This window comes from Strigops habroptila, chromosome 9, assembly GCF_004027225.2.
Source record: "Strigops habroptila isolate Jane chromosome 9, bStrHab1.2.pri, whole genome shotgun sequence".
NCBI lineage: Eukaryota > Metazoa > Chordata > Aves > Psittaciformes > Psittacidae > Strigops > Strigops habroptila.
Genome location: NC_044285.2, coordinates 18,672,115 through 18,689,656, shown reverse-complemented (window position 1 = coordinate 18,689,656; position 17,542 = coordinate 18,672,115).

Genomic DNA, 17,542 nt, shown 5'->3' with positions numbered 1-17,542 from the left:
TCTCTTAGCAAATTGAACCATGCCAGATCTGTAAAGTAAGGCAGGAGAAATGGAGAGGAGACCTAAATATCCTAACAGAGTAAATTCACAAGCCTGTATAATTTATTACTCACTAATAGTAATTATTTCTGTTATCTAGAAGAAAGAAAGAAAAAAAAAAGTGTAGCAATACTTGTAGTTCTCCTGGTATTTCATTGATGTGTCAAAAAGGTAACCAAAGGGACTTGGCCATGATACCCCTCCCTCCCTGTTGGAGTCAGACCCTACATTTTACGCTAAACTCCTTATTGCAAAGGTGGAACTGGCCTGGAGCCTGGTGCACACTTGAGGCTCTGGTGTATCCCTACTTACTCTTGCAAAAGACAAGGACTCTTCCTAATGGGAAAGGCAGAATCCCAGTTAAGTCAGTCTAGCAGGTATTTTGTCAATCAGCTTAGGCTTGTCCAGCTGGACTTACAAATCAGGGAAAGAATCATGGAAAACTGCAAGAAATATGGGAACTGAAATTATCTCAAGGCATTTCTACAAAGCTTCTACTTGTTATGAAAAACCACAGGGAATGCACTCAGTGAGTACTGCACTCCAAGGGTCAAATGCTGTTTCCTCTAGATAGGTAGATTAGCCTCTACTCCAAACCTCAAGCTCTCCCTTTCCAAGTCCCTCTGGCCTTGTCCCTGCTCTGTTCACAACATCCTCATCTCAGCATCACAGAGTATCTGCCTCCTGGGGCCTCTCAGCTTCACAGCCTCAGGTCACACACTGCTGATCCTGTCCAGTCCTCTTCCTTCCTCTTGGTTTGATGACTCTTAGACGTAAAATAAAGTCTATTTCCATGTATGCAGCTTCTAAGACATACTGAATCTAGAATAGTTTGGGTTGCAAGGGACCTTAAGGATCATCTAGTTCCCATCGCCCTACCAAGGGCAGGGACACCTTCCACATATGCAGGATAATCCCACTTTGCACATTACAACACTGCTTTCAGTCATTTTACCCCCAGATCCTAACTACCACATTTGCTTGGAGAAGTCCTTCTTCCCTAACTTGAGCTCAGTCCCATCTTCCTCAACTCTCAGGCCCATCCACTGTCTCACAGCTGCCTCCCTGGCTCCATCTTTCTCTTTCACAGCCTCCACAGTCTCTGATCCTGCGCTCACAGTGTCACCTTCCCACAGCTATTTCACAGCAGTGCTTGTGCACAGCCCTCCCAGGCAGGTTTCTAACTGCTCTGCCTTCAGCCCTGATTTCCACCTCCTCCAGCTTCACAGCTCTTCTGCTGTGCCTCCACTTGCTCATCTCTTATCTAATTCAAGACTGTTCTGTTCCCCATAAAAAGCCTCCAAAAGGACAGTACATACACTCTAGCCACTCTGCTTTCAAAGACAGTGTACTTCAAGCAACAGGTCTGAAGGGAAGAGTGTCTTGAGTTTTCTGGGCCTCACTCCCTTACTCCTAACACCAGGGTAGGTATCATCTGTTGGATTTCCATGATGATTCTCAGATCGATGCAAGATTCAAATACACAAAAGCCTGCATATATCACAATGTAAAAGAAATAAAACAGTATTTGGACCAGAGAAAGTATTTAGCCCATCCCTAACATAAAGGAATAAGGCCTGATGTTCCAGATGGTTAGTGTTGGGAATGTCTGAGTATTTGTTTGAAAGACATTGTTGCTATTACAGTACACATGACATGTGAACGGGAGTGCCAGGGCTCATGTGGGGTCTATCTGCAGCCCCCAGCCTGCTGGGCTTCTCCTCCAGCTAAGACTTGGGACAGATAAGAAGAGATATAAATAGCATGCAGTGTGCTGGCAAGCAGAGCTGTGACAGAGTGCTGTGCTGACTGCTGAGTGCCATCCTGAAGGAATCAGCACTTTTTTTGGATGCTACTTCAAATCTTTATAATTGGAACAGATCATAAAGATCAAATGTGCCAAACATGTCGATTCCAGTTCAGAGCAAAGTTGTAAGCACACAAGAATCAGGGCATGGAAAGAAAATACCCTCTAGAAATAGTCTTTCTTTCTCTCACTTATCTAATCCAAAAGGATTTAGCCTAGTACTTAACGTACACACTGCTTAGAGAAAACAACCCATCCACCACTATGCACCTTTCAAGGCATCTGCTGCACAAATCCCACATCCCAGAATACTCCAGACTTAACCATGTTGTATTTCAGTGAGGTCATAGACAAGGCCAAGAGGAAGAAATGAATACGGGCAGGCTGGACAGAAAATGCATTTCTAGAAACCCACATTCGTCTTTTCTTTGACCTCAGTGAGATGGTATCAGGGATAATTCTACCCAAAGCATAGCATGGTGATGACTTAAAAAGGTTTTGCCAGTTGGCAGGAGAAACAGAGAAGGGTCTAACAGGAGTGGTGCTTGGAGCATGTTAAGCCCAGAAAGGCTTCCCTGACTTTGTCCTGTTGGAACATGGGAAGCATAGAAATTAATCCTAGGCAAGGGATGGTTTGGTTTTATTTTCAGCTATAACTCATGTTTACCTAGGCCTTGCCAAACACGGCCTAAGTACCACCAAAATGACTTCCCCAGCCACCTCACCCTCCTATGTATGCAACAGCATTACGTACTTGTCTATGATCCCCAAGAATTACCTCACTGGCTACTAAACATGCCAAAATATTTCTCTTATACACTTCTATCAGACCCCAAAATAAAGACAGTACGCAATGACAAACCCAGCAAGGCAGGCTTCATAACATCATTTATAGTGATCTGGAGAAATGAAATGATGGGCTTGCCCAAGTTTTTCATGCAGGTCTACCTCCAAAGGAAACAGCCTGGGACTTGAGACACTAAATGCTGCTGCCATAGACTTTGAAGGAGGAACACAGTCCCTCTGAAGCACAGAAGGAAGGAGCGGAGTCTAAATTTCCTCCTTTCCTCAGTCTGAAATCCACAAACATTTCCTAAAATGTTTACATCTAGGTATTATTCAGAGGTCACAATGTGCAATGTGAGTTCTACTGCTGCTCTGGAAGTCACAAGAAGTAATCATCCTCTCCTGCAGCATTCTGCTCAGCACTGACAGAAAGTGTTTTCCCCTCAACTGCTGTTGGTTTGGGGTTTTTTTTCTTCTGTAGAAGAGCAGGAGGCTCTAAAGGGACACCAACAGTGCAGTGCAACATCTCTTTCCCGATCACAGCAGGACAAACCCAACCATACACAAAACAGAGATCTTGCTTGTATGCTCCCTTTGGGAGGTGAGACGGACAAGCAGGATGACAAGATTTCAACTGGGCACACTCCTAGCTCAGTCACTGACTTGCTGTGCAAGTCACTTCACTTCTGTGCCTCTAGGAAAGCGGTCAATATTGCAATCCCCACAAGCCCTTTATCAGGTGATTCTGGTAATAAACTGATAAATATCTGATGGAGAGAAGAGATGAACTTCCCTTTGAATTTTTCTAGAGGCCAGATGGTTATTATGGCCCAAATAAAGTAAGGTGCTAATTAACCGAAGAAGAGGCTGACTCAGGAGCTTCTATCCATAGATGCTCTTTGCCTGGTCTGCATGCTCTAACTCACTGGGTATTTTCACCTTACTAGAACTCATTCTCCCCTTTTCTGTCAATTTGACTCAATCTCATAGAGCAAAATAGTTGACCTTTACCAGAGCAGGCACCCAAAAATACCATCATTAAAAGGTTACACTATCCAGCAGTTGGATTTTTTTATTCTATTCTTCTGCCTGCATTTGTGAATTTTCTGTTAAGAAGTGAGGAAACAATCACACTCTGACAGAACAGGTTCAAAAAGGATGGCAAAACCTTCTGCCCCACTTCCAATAAAAAATGGGTTTGGGAGCTGGAATTTCCATTCTCCTCAAATACAAAATATCTTAGTCCCTACCTCATTGGCCTGATATTCCAGCTGCAGCCTTTGGGGCTAAAGAAAGCCCTTTACATAAACCTAGCCTGAAGCAGATACCACTAAAGCAGTTTTTAGAAGTCTTTCTAAAGCAGCTGAATACCCTGGGTAAGTGAAGCTCAGACTGGCACATGAATCAAACTGGACAGGTATAATTCACATCAATTTGTCATGAAAAAGGGGCACCACATACTTGAAATAGAATCCATAATAAAATGCAATCTCTTAGTTGTCATGGGCATACCTTGCTCATGAATTATTTGGCAACTCTAGCAGATTTATATTCTTATTTTCTAAATGTTTTCCTTTTTCCATATGTCATACAAGACATTGACAAAGAACAAACAATAGCAGTAATTTAGCAACATAATACAGCAATGCCCTTGCTGTGTTATCTATGGGCTGTTCCCATCTTCCTGTTATTTAGATGACTTATTAACTAAATTATCAGAAACGAAAGCCAGCCACATAATCTTCCTTTATAATGGTAGATTAATGTGATTTTTAATTGCTGCAAAATAAGAGCTAAAAACAAAAATCTCCAAATTAAAGTGCACAATCATGAGCCAAACAGGAGCAGCACACGGCACGGCTCCCCCAGAAGCACACAAGACAAGGAGTCAGCTGCAAGGCAGGCACCAGAAACCAGTCCCACTCTGTGTCCCCTGTGAGCCATGAACAACAGTCTTTAGAGCAGAACACACAGCAGGCCCTGAAGCCAAATCTCAGGAGCTGAGCAATTTGACTTTTGCCTTAGAAAAGTAATCAACTATGCTATGCTGCATTCAGCAGAAAATTTCCCCTTCAGCAAGCTGATGATGGACCCAAATTGTTTTCTAAATGGTGACAGAAGTAAAAATAAAGTATGAGTTTTGGGGGGGTTTTATTTAAACCAATAATGCTTGCAATAAATAAAGAGCCAGTAGCCAGAAATTCTAATGTCTTATTGCCAGACTTACAGCACAAGTTTTTCACCCCACCTGATTAAGATGACCCTGACATTAGAAGATTGTACACAGGTTAGGATCCAAGTTTGCAGAATCAGCATAATTGACCTTAGACGGGGAGGAGATCATTGAGGATGAAGTAACAGTGAAATCCAGCCTTCCTCATGTGGACAGCTACCAGCTTCTGCACCCGCTGCTTTCTGAACCCCGTCTCCCTCCTTAGAGCACTTGTAAATCCACAGGTAAGTAGTACAAGTGAAGAGCTGCCACAGAACACCTCCCCTTCAGTTCTGTGTCGAGATGGTGCCAGCTCAGTGCTATTCAAGACAGCTTGAACTACCTCTAATCAGACTTACTGGTTTCCTCTCTCAATTACCCTGCTCTTGGCATCTTGTGTCACAGGTTATCAGCTCCTGGAAGCTGAAATTCTTTTCTGCCTCTGTGCAGCAGACACATGCAATGCCAAAGGTTACATGTCTGTGGACTGCTGTCATATAAAATAACAAGGAACACACAGGCAGAGAGTTCTCCATATGCCATGTGCCAAACCTACAGTCTATAGTGCCTTAGCTGTGGGTCACAGAAGCCCACGTCCTCTTCCAGTCTACTCCTAAATTCACGCTGCTCCGAGATAAGTAAGCAGAAACAGAACAGCTCACACACAGGAAAGGGTGGGTGGTTTGGATCTCATAGTAATATGGAGTTCAATGAAACTGGCTTACCAGCATTTCCTTCTCCAGCTGGCTACTGGCAAACTTAGTAAGAGCCGTCAGTGAAGTGGTTTCATGCATTGCCAGCCTGCTGGTCCCTCACCAGTGTGATAAAACTGGAACCAGAAAGAGCTGAAGTGTTTTAAGCAAAAGAGGAGGAGGTGAGTAAAGGCAAGGGAGGAGTAAGAAGTTGCAAAGAGTACAGATAAGAAATGATGAGAAAGGAAAAGGATGTGTCTGTAAACTAAACAGTGAAATTCACGAAGACACTGGGATTAGCCAATGCTCAGAGATTTAAAGCAGAGGAACAGGAAGGGTTGGGAAAATGAGATTCAATATAAGTACCATTCTAGTGTTAATAAAACCTACCTTATGAGTAAAAAGCAAATAAATCACAGCAACAAAGAAAAGCCCAATTCCTTTATTCCTGTGGGTACTGAGTCTATGCTTTATACTCCTAGCCTTGTTCCCTGAGAAAACAAGACTTCTCATACACGTCACATTTCTGTCCATTGGGCCCCAATAACTTTGGAACTTCAGAGCTCGTTGAAGCCATGCTCATCAGAAGGGCAAGGCTTCCAAATACCTCAAAACCTTTGCAGACAGGCAACCAGTAGGAGAAAGAAATCCCAATATGCTAAATATGTCAAAATAAGTTACTACATCACATACTAATATTCTGTGCTTACTTGTGACCACCCTCCTGTGAAATTGTGTTTTACCAAGAAACCCACCTGGTCACAGAAAGTCTGGATAATTCCTAAAATAATCCCTCTGTAAGCAGAGAGCTGTTGCATACAACAGGAGCTTCCCAAAACCGCCTCCTTAAAGCCTCCATGCACTAATGAACAGCTTCTCCCTCTCCTCCTTGGCTCCAGCTGACAAAGGCCTACAGCTCTGCTTTGAGAGCAGAGGGGAAATTCTGTTGGCTTGAAAATCCGGTTTGATTTGCAACACAGATATTTGTATCTTTTTAATCCACAGAATTCTGCTCTCTTCTGCCAGTCACTCACTTTCTGCAGCCTCCCTGATCCCACTGTTAGTGGCCCAGAGCCAGAAAGAACCCATAGGCTCAGGCAAACACAAGACAGTTTGATTATAAATGGATTATAAATTTTGCATATCAAAAAAGAGCTTTTTCTTGTAAGAATTAAGCAAAACCCAAGGGATTCATCTGAAAGATAAGTTCTTGAATCTTAGAAGGATACACTTTATCAAGGCTAGCTTCCCTTGACATTGCTAGAGGCACTATGAAAGGCCTTTGGCCTCTTTATTTGCCATTCTCACATCTTAAATCGAAAGGTGACGATGAATCTCTAACAAATACCACACTTAGGCTTCCTCCCTCCAAAACACAAATTATTCAGGTAAAGGAGGAAAAACAAGTGCAAAACATCCAAACCAGTTTTAAATACCCAGAATGAAAGTCCTATGCCACCTGGACTTTTTGTAATAATCATTTCACTTGTATCCTGCTCCTTAGTCTTACAGTCTACAGAAGAATTGAATTTCATACAGAAAGACATTTAAATACTTTAAAGAATTAAATATAAATAGGAAGTCTCCCCCTGTTTTAAAACCCTAGGTAATTTTTTTTCCTTCACATATTTCACCTACCTTTACACAAAGCAGAAGGAAACTCACATCAGGATGTTGCTGGGATAGACATATTCCAAAAGGACTGACCACTGGGTACTGCTCATGCACAGACAAGTTATTTACACTGAATAAGAAACCACAGCCACTTTTCTGATGGAGCTCTTCAGCAAAGTGGAAAGTTTCACAAAAGATACCCAATTTGGTTAAAAACATGTTTGCTTTTTAACTGAGAAGAAAACAACTCTTTTCATGAGAGCCTTGGGCCTCTGGAATGAGGATCTACCACCATGGGATGCAGCTGTGCAGAGGAGCCTCTCCCCCTTCTCTCCATGTAAATGGGACATGCAGAAAACACAGCTTCCACATTATAGCCATCAGTCAATGTGCTGAAACTCACTGCACCTGATCACTAATAAAGGAAGACTTGTTTTCTCCCCTTTCCAATACCATAACAAGGAGAAGAAAATAGCTAGTGTTAAATCAACAGTACATTGCTATCATTTTCTATGGTATGTCTTCATGACATTAAAGTACTCTTTAGGGGATCCTTAAAATTCCTGTATGTAAAATGGATGAGAAAATTCAGAGTAAGGTGTCTTTTGCTCCATTTTGTTTTAAACACATTTCTGTCAAAGCCATTTTAAATTCTTTGTCCTGATACATCCAGCCTTTATAAAGAAACCAAGCATTATAAGGTCTCTGGGAAGTTTTTCGCACTTTCTCAGCCAATATAACAATTTTCCAACCCCTTTCATCTCACATTCTAAGACTGCTCTAGCTCTGTGTTTCAATGACAGCAGCCCAAGCATATCATCCTCTAAAAAGCACAAGGACTGAAGCAACTCAGATCACCAAGAGAGCTGGGAGGATGCATGTGGTCCTTTGGACAAACCTCACAGCTCTAATGACAAAGCATTCACCTTTCCCTCAGACGCTCACATTCAGCAACTGTCTTCAGGTGAAAAATAACCTCCCACTGACAGTTGTTACAAAAATTAATTGCACTTAGAAGTAACCAAAACCTCAACAAAATGGTATTTCAGCAGCAAAAAGAGTAATGTAAATCACAAGAAGTCAGGGCACGTCTGTAAGACACGAGGCAGGGAAAGGCAGAAATACCCAACCACACTCCGAGCTGCAGATGTCTGCATATGCTTCAAACCAGGCAGGTCTCCTGCTCCCAGTATCAGAGAGTGGCCATTTAGAGTAGAGGAATATGAATATTTTAAAAGCTCTGGGAGAGCAAAGTGCTGGCAATCAGAGACTGGAAGCATTCCACCCTCAGAGTATCTCCAGTTCAGTGACTGTGGTGTTTATAACGTACAGAAAATCAAAGCATTTTGTTTGGAATGACAAAATAAAGTACTTTTTGTTCAAATTTTCATCAAGAAAAATCCTCCAGAAATGAGTTCAGTGTTGATGTGGCCTGACCTGCCTGGTTTTGTGCCAATCCCACTAAATCGATTACTCCTACTGCCTCAAATGGGACTGTACCAAGAAAGTCACCGGCACGGTTCTAGCCTAGTCAAAATGGGATTGCTTTTGTTCTCTTTCACGCTGGCATGCTTCAGGTTGCCACAAATAAAGAGCACAAACTACCACAAATAAGGAAGTGTAGATTGCACTGGGTAGACCTCAAAATAGATTTTTGGCTACCCAAGACACAGTAGCCTCTGGAGACTCCCAATTACATGTAAGAAATTGCAAGATTCCAGTTGAATTCTAAAAATACACCACCTTTACTGACAAGCAAATGTATTATATGTTTATATTTAGCTCATGTTCACATTCAGGGGGACTGCTGCTATACTTTATGTGACAACAGGGAAGCTATTGTTTTTGGCCACACACTGGGATAGATATGTCACAAAACCAATTGGACAGAGATTTTTTGGACAGCTAGAAATGAACCGCAGGCACATGCACTAGTTATTCAGGATTAATACTTGTACTAAGCCAGGTCCTTTGTTAATTACCTTATATGTACTACTTACCAAGCAAATAAATGACCTAGTGAGTCAGTTCTATTACTTGGTGAATCGAATTATCTACTGAATCAGATGCAAAATCTCTTCAAACAGAAACATATAGAGGCAATATGTTGCCTTATATGTCATATAACATGATGAGCTTTACTAGATCTATGTTAGCTGAAGACAACATCCCAGTACACAAAGGCTGCACTAACTGAAGGAACAAAGGTAATGCTTTAATAAATAAGCAAAGATCAAATTCAATTCAGAAGGAAGTAATCCACTGAACGTGTAGGGGGACCACCACCCAACACTGTGGACCTAAGAGTTGTGAGCACCTTGACAAACTATACAGAGAGCTTCAAGAATGATTTATGGTCTGGAAAAAGAACTTGTTTTACTAATGAGGCATCAAGAAATCTAATCTATTTTGCTAAAGAAAGCTAAGACTAAGATAAGTCTAAAACTTATCTGATAGGGGAGATTTCAGAGTGCAAATGATCTTTGACAAGGACATAAAGTGGCTGAAGCTTAAAAATAAGGTACAAACTTTTAACAATTTAGTTAAGCATCAGAAGTCTGCTACTTGAGGACATAGTTCTTCTTCATCACCTGAAGTCTTAAGTTATAAACTGTGGAAGTTTAAAAATTATGTTCTAGATTTACCTTTAGTTATGTGTAAGAGGTAAGAATCCTGTGGTCTGTAGTAGGGAGGACACTAGATGACATGTTCTGGATTTAGAGTTTACATATCTACAGATGTCACACAAGAACACAGTTGTTAAATTCTTCTGAAGTGAATCCTCCTGTGCCTACATTAACATATACAGGAACCAAGAACATAGATCATTCAGTCTGCTGAATGAATATTAACATACTGAACCTTAGAGCAAACAGCATGGAGTAGGCACTAAACCTGTCACCTGTTTATTGGAAGACTATTCTGAAACTAGACACAGCCCTCTGCTAGGACTGAGGAACAAGTCAAAGCAGCTCATCTCTCAAATTCCAGGAAGGTTTGGATTTGACATAAATCCATCTCATTCTCTAAGGAAGCAGCGCAGATATGTGACTGATTTTTTTGAGAACTGAGAACTATATTCTAATCCTCATCACTGATTTCCTACACAACTGGTCTGTGTTTCATTCAGCACTTTGTTTCCTGATCTATAACACAGGATCAGTGACACTTCAAGTGTCTCACAGAGAACGTTGGTATCTGTGACCCAAATGTGCTGTGTTGGTATTAAACAGGCAGTCATCATCTCCGGTAGAAGGAAAACTCTCAGAGTGAAAGCTGCTGTGTGGACTATCAGAGCCAAGGCTGGTGGGTACCATTAGCTATAAACCAGATGCTGAAAGGTGGAGGCAGGAGCCTTGCAACAAGAAAACAGCCATTCTGGACTTAAACAGCTCTGCTTCTCAGGACTGAAAAGCCTAATTAAAGCATGTTGTTACTTACTCAGCCTGCACAAGGCACTGGCAGCAGGGAAGAGGTGTCTTGTAATCCAGCTGAATCATAACTTCCACCATTCTACAGCACTTTTAAAAGCTAGGAGTGCAGTTATTGTATATAGCACAGCAAAGCCAGTAACCAGACACGCATGGGAAATGTACTAAACACCAGGAACAAAGGCATTTCCTACCCCAAATCCCAATCTGCAATCTGAAAAATATCCTAGAGAAAGCCTGCACAAGTAGTGGAAAGCTGCCTTTCTGCTACTCCTCTAGCAGGGAGTAACAGAGGAGGAGAGCACAACTGTAGGACAGAGCATTCGGCAGCACATCGAGGCAGCATCCTATGCTTTCGGTCTGGAGTTTCATAACTAGTGAGCTGAACTTGGTGTGTTTTCTCAGGGCCACATTAATCTGGTTCACACTGAAAGCCAGGTCTGGCATCCTTGCTCTGGATACACACAGCACCTGTGCAGCAGCACAGGACCATGCTGACTATCCACTGGGAAAAAAGCAGGTACAATATGGAATGTAGAGATAAGGTCACAGGCGCTGCTGGATAGAGCCCCCCAGTGAGCTCTGTGTGCAGCTCAGGGATACTTCAAGGGCCTGCAAATGAGCAGTGAGTGTCCATGACCATCACAGCAGTCTGCAGTGGTACAGTGTCACGCTGAAGACAGGGCCATCAGCACAGGCCCAGCAGGTTAAGGAACTATAAATAACCACCACAAGTCTATTGTGTCAGTGCAGGCTGTCACAGTGGCTTGCTGCTGGAGAGGAGGACCTTGCCTGTTGTTCAGCATCAACACCTCACTACAACCACTCCTTCCCCCCCAAATGTCAATAATTTGTGGGGTATTTCTTGCTTGGAAAAACAAACAACTCCAGAGGTCTCATAAGTACAACTGCCACAAAGGATAATGAACCCCAGAAGTGGTTACAAAGCTGATGCCCTCATAACGATTTCCTTTCAGTCATAACAGATTATATCCACACAACAGAATCCCAAGACATCACTAATGATAGCAGGCTCTGTCAGTATGTGAGAGGCTATGAGACTTTGTGAATTAAACCCCATTATTGTCCTAAATTATAGATAAATTTCTCCCTTTCCTTAGTGATATGCAACATATTTTTTCTTCAGGGCAGTTAGATGATGTCAGCACAAATTACTGCTTTCCTCGCAGTGCAGATGACAGGACTGGAGGCATTTAAGAAGCTTACAAAACACAAATCTGAAGAGACAGAAGGAACTGCTTCCTTTGACTTGGAAATAACAAATTCTGCTGTGGCATGCTAGGTAAGGCAAGAGGAAAAACCCCTTAATTTCAGACACTGATGGAGCTTCTAAAGTTCCACATACTTAAAAACCAAATTTCAAGTTTAAATTCTTGCTCTAAATTACAAAAAACACCAACAAAACAACAGAAGTACCTGTCTTTAGATGCTCATATCCCTCCATTAAATATATACTGAGGTGTAACACTGAGGTACAGGTTATTGTCTAGCTGTTATTGTATATAGCACAGCAAAGCACACTAGGGAGCTCTTGTGTATAGCTATTGTATATAGTACACAGCAAACTAGGGAGCTCTATTTTCAGCCTGGAAAAAGATGAATATACAACGTCATTTAAAGTGTTTTTCGAAGTGGTTTCCTATTCTTCCAGTGTTTCCTGGTAGATCAAAGTTGAAGAAAGGGCAGAGGAATTGCTAGTGGTTACATGTGTGAGAAAGAAGATCTCCACAAGGCAAGGTTTGCGGGAGGTGCTGGTATCTTTTATTAGATCAAGCGATATTAATTGGGAAAAAAAAAAACCCATGTTGTCAGGCATATGGCTTTATAAAATTTTTTGTTATTTCATATACAAATACTTAATTTGCAAATCCACGAACTGGGAATTACTTCATTATCCTGCATAGTTTTCCTTCATTATCATTCTGGTACCGCACTGTGTGCTCTAGCAGGCAAGCTCTTGGTTGCCATCTGCTGTTGCTTTTTTTCCATTGCATCAATTGTATTAGCAAGGCCAGGTGATGACAGGGAGGCTTAAAGAATTTTTAAGAACAGACAGATAAACCCAAAATCCATTCCATTTTGCTTGTTAAAGGACAAGTAAAAGCCTCTTTGGTAGTACAAGTGTGAAAGCCACAGAAATATAGGGCTTCCTTGTGTTTCCATGATTCTTCTCATTCCCTGCCATCCAAGCCCTTTACAAACATTAGGTAATTCTTTGCAAATCCTTACCTTTGCTTTACACCTGGGGAAACTGGAGCACTGAACAGGGATGGTACTTAACTAAATGCGCTCTGGACACTCATGGTAGAGCTGAGAACAAAGCCCATGTCTTTTGGCTCTCAGTCTTGTATCCTAAAGCCCTCTTTTTACCTTCACTCTTCAAATCTGCTCATTTTGAAATGCAGCAGTTCCAAATAAAAAGGTCAATCTCAAACAGTACAATTGTCATTTATTCTTTTCCTACTTCTCCATTTGAAGGGATGTGCAGATACAGACATTCTGATTCCCTCCATCATAGGTGTGAGAGAGAAACCTTTGGACTCTGTCACAAACAGTAGTGGGTTTGTTTTTTTCTGATGAATGATATCAAGAACAGAAAAATAACCCACACATGCCAATGGCCCATCCTAAAAGCCCCAGTGTAGAGAACAGCCATTACTATCCTGGCATGGGCCCAACACAGTGAAAGCAAGGAAGGAGGTAGCAGTGTGCAGGTCTGCCTCAGTGAACAGGAGTGATAGCAATCAAGCAAAACCCATCACAGTTTTGCAGTGATGTGTGCTCTGCACCACAGCAGTTCTGGGGTTTTCCAGATGACCATGTATGCACCAGGAACTTATCTACTGCTATTAGCATCCTGCAGTATATAGAGGTATCTTGTGAAGAAAAATCATTTTACTGCCAAAAATACAGTGATCCTTCTAACCCAACTCTGTCCAGTACCAAATTTGCTTATCAGAAATAAGCCTCACATCACACTACAATCTGAGCAAGACCTGCACATCTGGCCATGCAGCATTAAATTCCACACATAGTTTGGAAACATCATGTTTGATTTATTCATAGCATCTACTTTTAATAGACAGTAGAGCTTTTCTTAGTACTTACCAATTACTGCAGAGAACACAGTAGTAGTAAATGGCATGAAAACTTTGAGTGTTTGCCTTAGCACAGGCTGCTTCCTCTTTACTGTCTTTACTCTGGGGATAGTCAGGGTTTATTTCACTGGAATGTTATATGCTTTACAATTTTTGGCACCCAGAGTGCACGGTTGCTTGCTGGAGGATTTCACTATTGGACATTCCAAATGTTTCAGTAGAAAGGTATAAATAGTGAAGAAGCTGGCAGTAAATCCTTACTAACTTTAAGTTCAGTTTGATAAAGCAGAATAAAGTGATTAGGATTAAAAGGGGCAATTCTACTGAATCTAGAAAACATACTATAAATATTAAAAACTTATCACTGGACCTTTACCAAGGGATGAAACACACTCTGCCATTACCCCGGAACTGGGAACTGGGCAACAGTTGCAGTGATCTGGCAGGCAAGGAAGCACAGTTTCCTAGCCAGAATAATGTAGTAAGGTAGATGAATAAAAGAAATAGAGCTTCCTTCTCCTGGAATTCACATTTCGAGTTTTTACTTCAAAAAGTAAGAGCACACAAAAATGCTTATACTGCATATAGGAACACACTGGTATTGGTGAAGATGTGTTCTTAAATGTGCATATTTTTAGCCTCTTTTTATTAATTTCATACAAAATGCAACATTGCAAGAATGGCTATGGCTTCATCTGCAATGTTTGCCAGTTGTATCGGGCAGCCAACAGGTTATCCTGCAACAAATCTAAAAGTATACGAGAGGAGGTGAGACTGATAAAAATAAAAGGATCAGCTCCAAAACAGCATAACCTCCTCAGCTGCTGCTTTTGCAGCTCTCTGGACTCATTACACTTGTGCATTTTGGTGGCTAAAAATGTTGATGGTAATCAGTGAGTGTTAGGGGCTTTAATGTTGCTGGCTCTGCAAACATAATACACCTGCTAGCTCACAAAGCATATGGTGACAGCTTTCAAAACTTAACCAGAAAAGGAAAGCATTGTTTTGCCGGGAATGACTTTGGCTGCCATCAGACATATTCCAGAGCAGAAAGGTGGCTTTTCCTTGATCCATAATCATTCATATTTTGACAATGAAATATGGAATCACATCTATTGCTGTGTCATTTGCATGCACAGTGTTATTAGTGGCAATTCTCTGGAACATTTTGTGTGTTTGGAGCAGATTCTAACGTGCTGACATATCAGGCACCAACATACAGTATCATTGTTTGAAACCTTAAAGGAGTGTCATTTACCTGATCATTTGGTAGGATCCACAGCTCCGTTTACCACTGTTGTTTGCAAAAGTGTGACCATATTATACCTTGCCTGAAGACAGCTTATTACAAATACCTGTACATATTGTTTAGAATCCATTTGACAAGGCAAATGTAATTACAGGGGTGCTGTATGAAATGGACTTTATGACATAGTTACCCCCACAGACAAGGTCCATCACTGTAGAGTAAGCCTCTGGAGGAAAAATAGTACTCCAATATAAAGCATCTACTAACCCAAAAAAAGCTTACTGAATTCCAAAGCTTTATATTACAACAGACCAAATATTCCATATATCCTTGCGCTTGCCACTGATTTCTACCCACAGTTGTTTTGTATGAGTACCTAGCCAGGCTCATCCAGTCAACAGTCACTGGAACTACAGTGCCACAGTTTTGTTTTGCCTTGCACACTTTATATGGGGACAGACCCCAGCACTGTTAAACAAAGCTGCAGCAGTACAACTTAACCCAGAAACATCAGCACCAGAGTGGCTGAGGCATCACCCATCTCTAATGGGACTCTAAGTACATTTGTAAAGTTGCAGAATGTTAGCTCCAGCACAGCTGTACTAATGAGCTCACCCCAACAGTGATCAGTAGGGAAAAAGATGATTTTACCTGAAGGGGGGATGATGGATATTTGCAGAAGTTACTTGTAAGAAGTTCTGTTTTCCAGCCGACTAGAGAGCAAAGTGTGCCTTGCTGCTGCTGAGATGAGTCAGGACCCTGGCAGGTATCATTAAATTTCACTCAGACGTGAGGTCCTAGAAAAACAAGGTTTGCCAGTAGCTGCCATTTTCTGTAGCAATTTTCAAGCAGACAGTGGCAATTGTTCTGCTGTGTTCTGTAAGGCCAGTATTTAACAAGCTCAGCTGAAGTCCCTCATCAACTCAGTTTAACCATGAGCTCAGCCCTGAACTTCATTTCAGTGTCACAACTACCAGAAGCTAATTGTGGCATTTATTTTGGCAGCAATCTCCCTATACAGTGAAGGTACCTGTCTCATTAAAGAGGCCAACTGTACCCCAGTTGCTTCCACTTCGAAAGCTCCAGCATTTCTAATTGGTTCTTTCCTAATGCAAGCAGCACCCTGAAACCACCATGATAAATCCACAGAAGGGGACTGCCAGTTTTCCAGGGCACTTGGACATCTTACATTCCTCATGCATCTAAAAGTGTGAATACCCTAAGGCATGCAAAACATTACAGTATCCGGAACAAACCCCCAGCCAGTTCAGTGGATGGCTCTCTGCCATGCTATTTCCATGCTTGCACATGTGTATTAAGATGCAAATCCAGAGTATCATATATGCTAATGTCTGCTAAAAAGACTTGTACTTCAGGATCTCAAGGAGCAAATGGAATCCTGCAGCATCACTGGAGAGAATGATTGCATAGCACAGGGGATCAAGGAAGACCTTCAGTGGTCTGTCAGAATGCGTGCACACGAGTGAATTGCAAAGGAAGAAATATGGCCAGAGAGAAGAAAATCAGCTGTGGTAATTCTCCTTGTCCACCTCAGCCTCAGCAGCAAAAACAGTGCAATCAGTGAACAATCTGTGACCCTTTAGCTCTGGTGAAGCATTCCCAATCTGTTTTTGTTATACCTTGAGCTGCTACTCAACTCCCAAGCAACAAGCAGCGTAGATGGTACAAATGCAGTGACTCCAGGGTCCATACATCTGTTATTCCTGTAACTGCTGCAAAAGCACAGAGGCTGGGTTGGCAGATGGAAGGTTTGCCTTTGAGGAGAAATAGGTCAGATAGCTGAAAGTAAAAACAAAGAAAGAGATGCAGCCTTACTTCCCCAGCAGACTGGTACTTTGCTCAGACATACTGAAAGCACAGCTCCTTGAGAGCAATTCCCTGTACATTACAAAATAAGATTGGCCCAGCAGGCTCAAAAGTGTGGTAAGGTCTCTGACCATACAAGCCTCTGACATATAACCTAAGCACACTGTAGTAAGAAGCAAAAAGTGGAGGGCTCAGCATAAATCCTTTGCTTGGGACACATCTTGTCTTGGGACACTTGTGACTATTATAAGAGGTTAATTTTCTGTGTGAAGACTCCGTTTCTACATGTTGTTAGTTAAATGCTGGAGGAAAGCAGAAACACCACGTTTTCATGCAGTAAGTCCATTCACAGGTACTTGCTAGGATTACTGGCTTTTTTCATACAAGTAGATGTCCCCACAATGACTGTTCTCCTGTTTGTCTCACTGAAACCATTTTTCTCCTCCTCAGTTCCCACACTGTTCAGAGGGAAGAATTCTAATCCCATACAGAGTCATAGAATGGTTTGGAAGGAACCTCCAAAGGTCATTGGTCCAATTCCCCTGCAGTGAGCAGGGATATCTTCAACTAGATCAGGTAGCTCAGAGCCCAGTCCAACCTGATATCTGGGATCTCTGATATCACACCTGACCTAATTAAGATAAGCAACAAACCCAGCACATTTATGTTGGTATGGCTAACAAGGCAACGGTGTGCTGTAAACATTTTCTGAGTATAGAGAAGCCATCAACCATCAATTCCTTGCTGGCCCGCAGAACTTTTTATC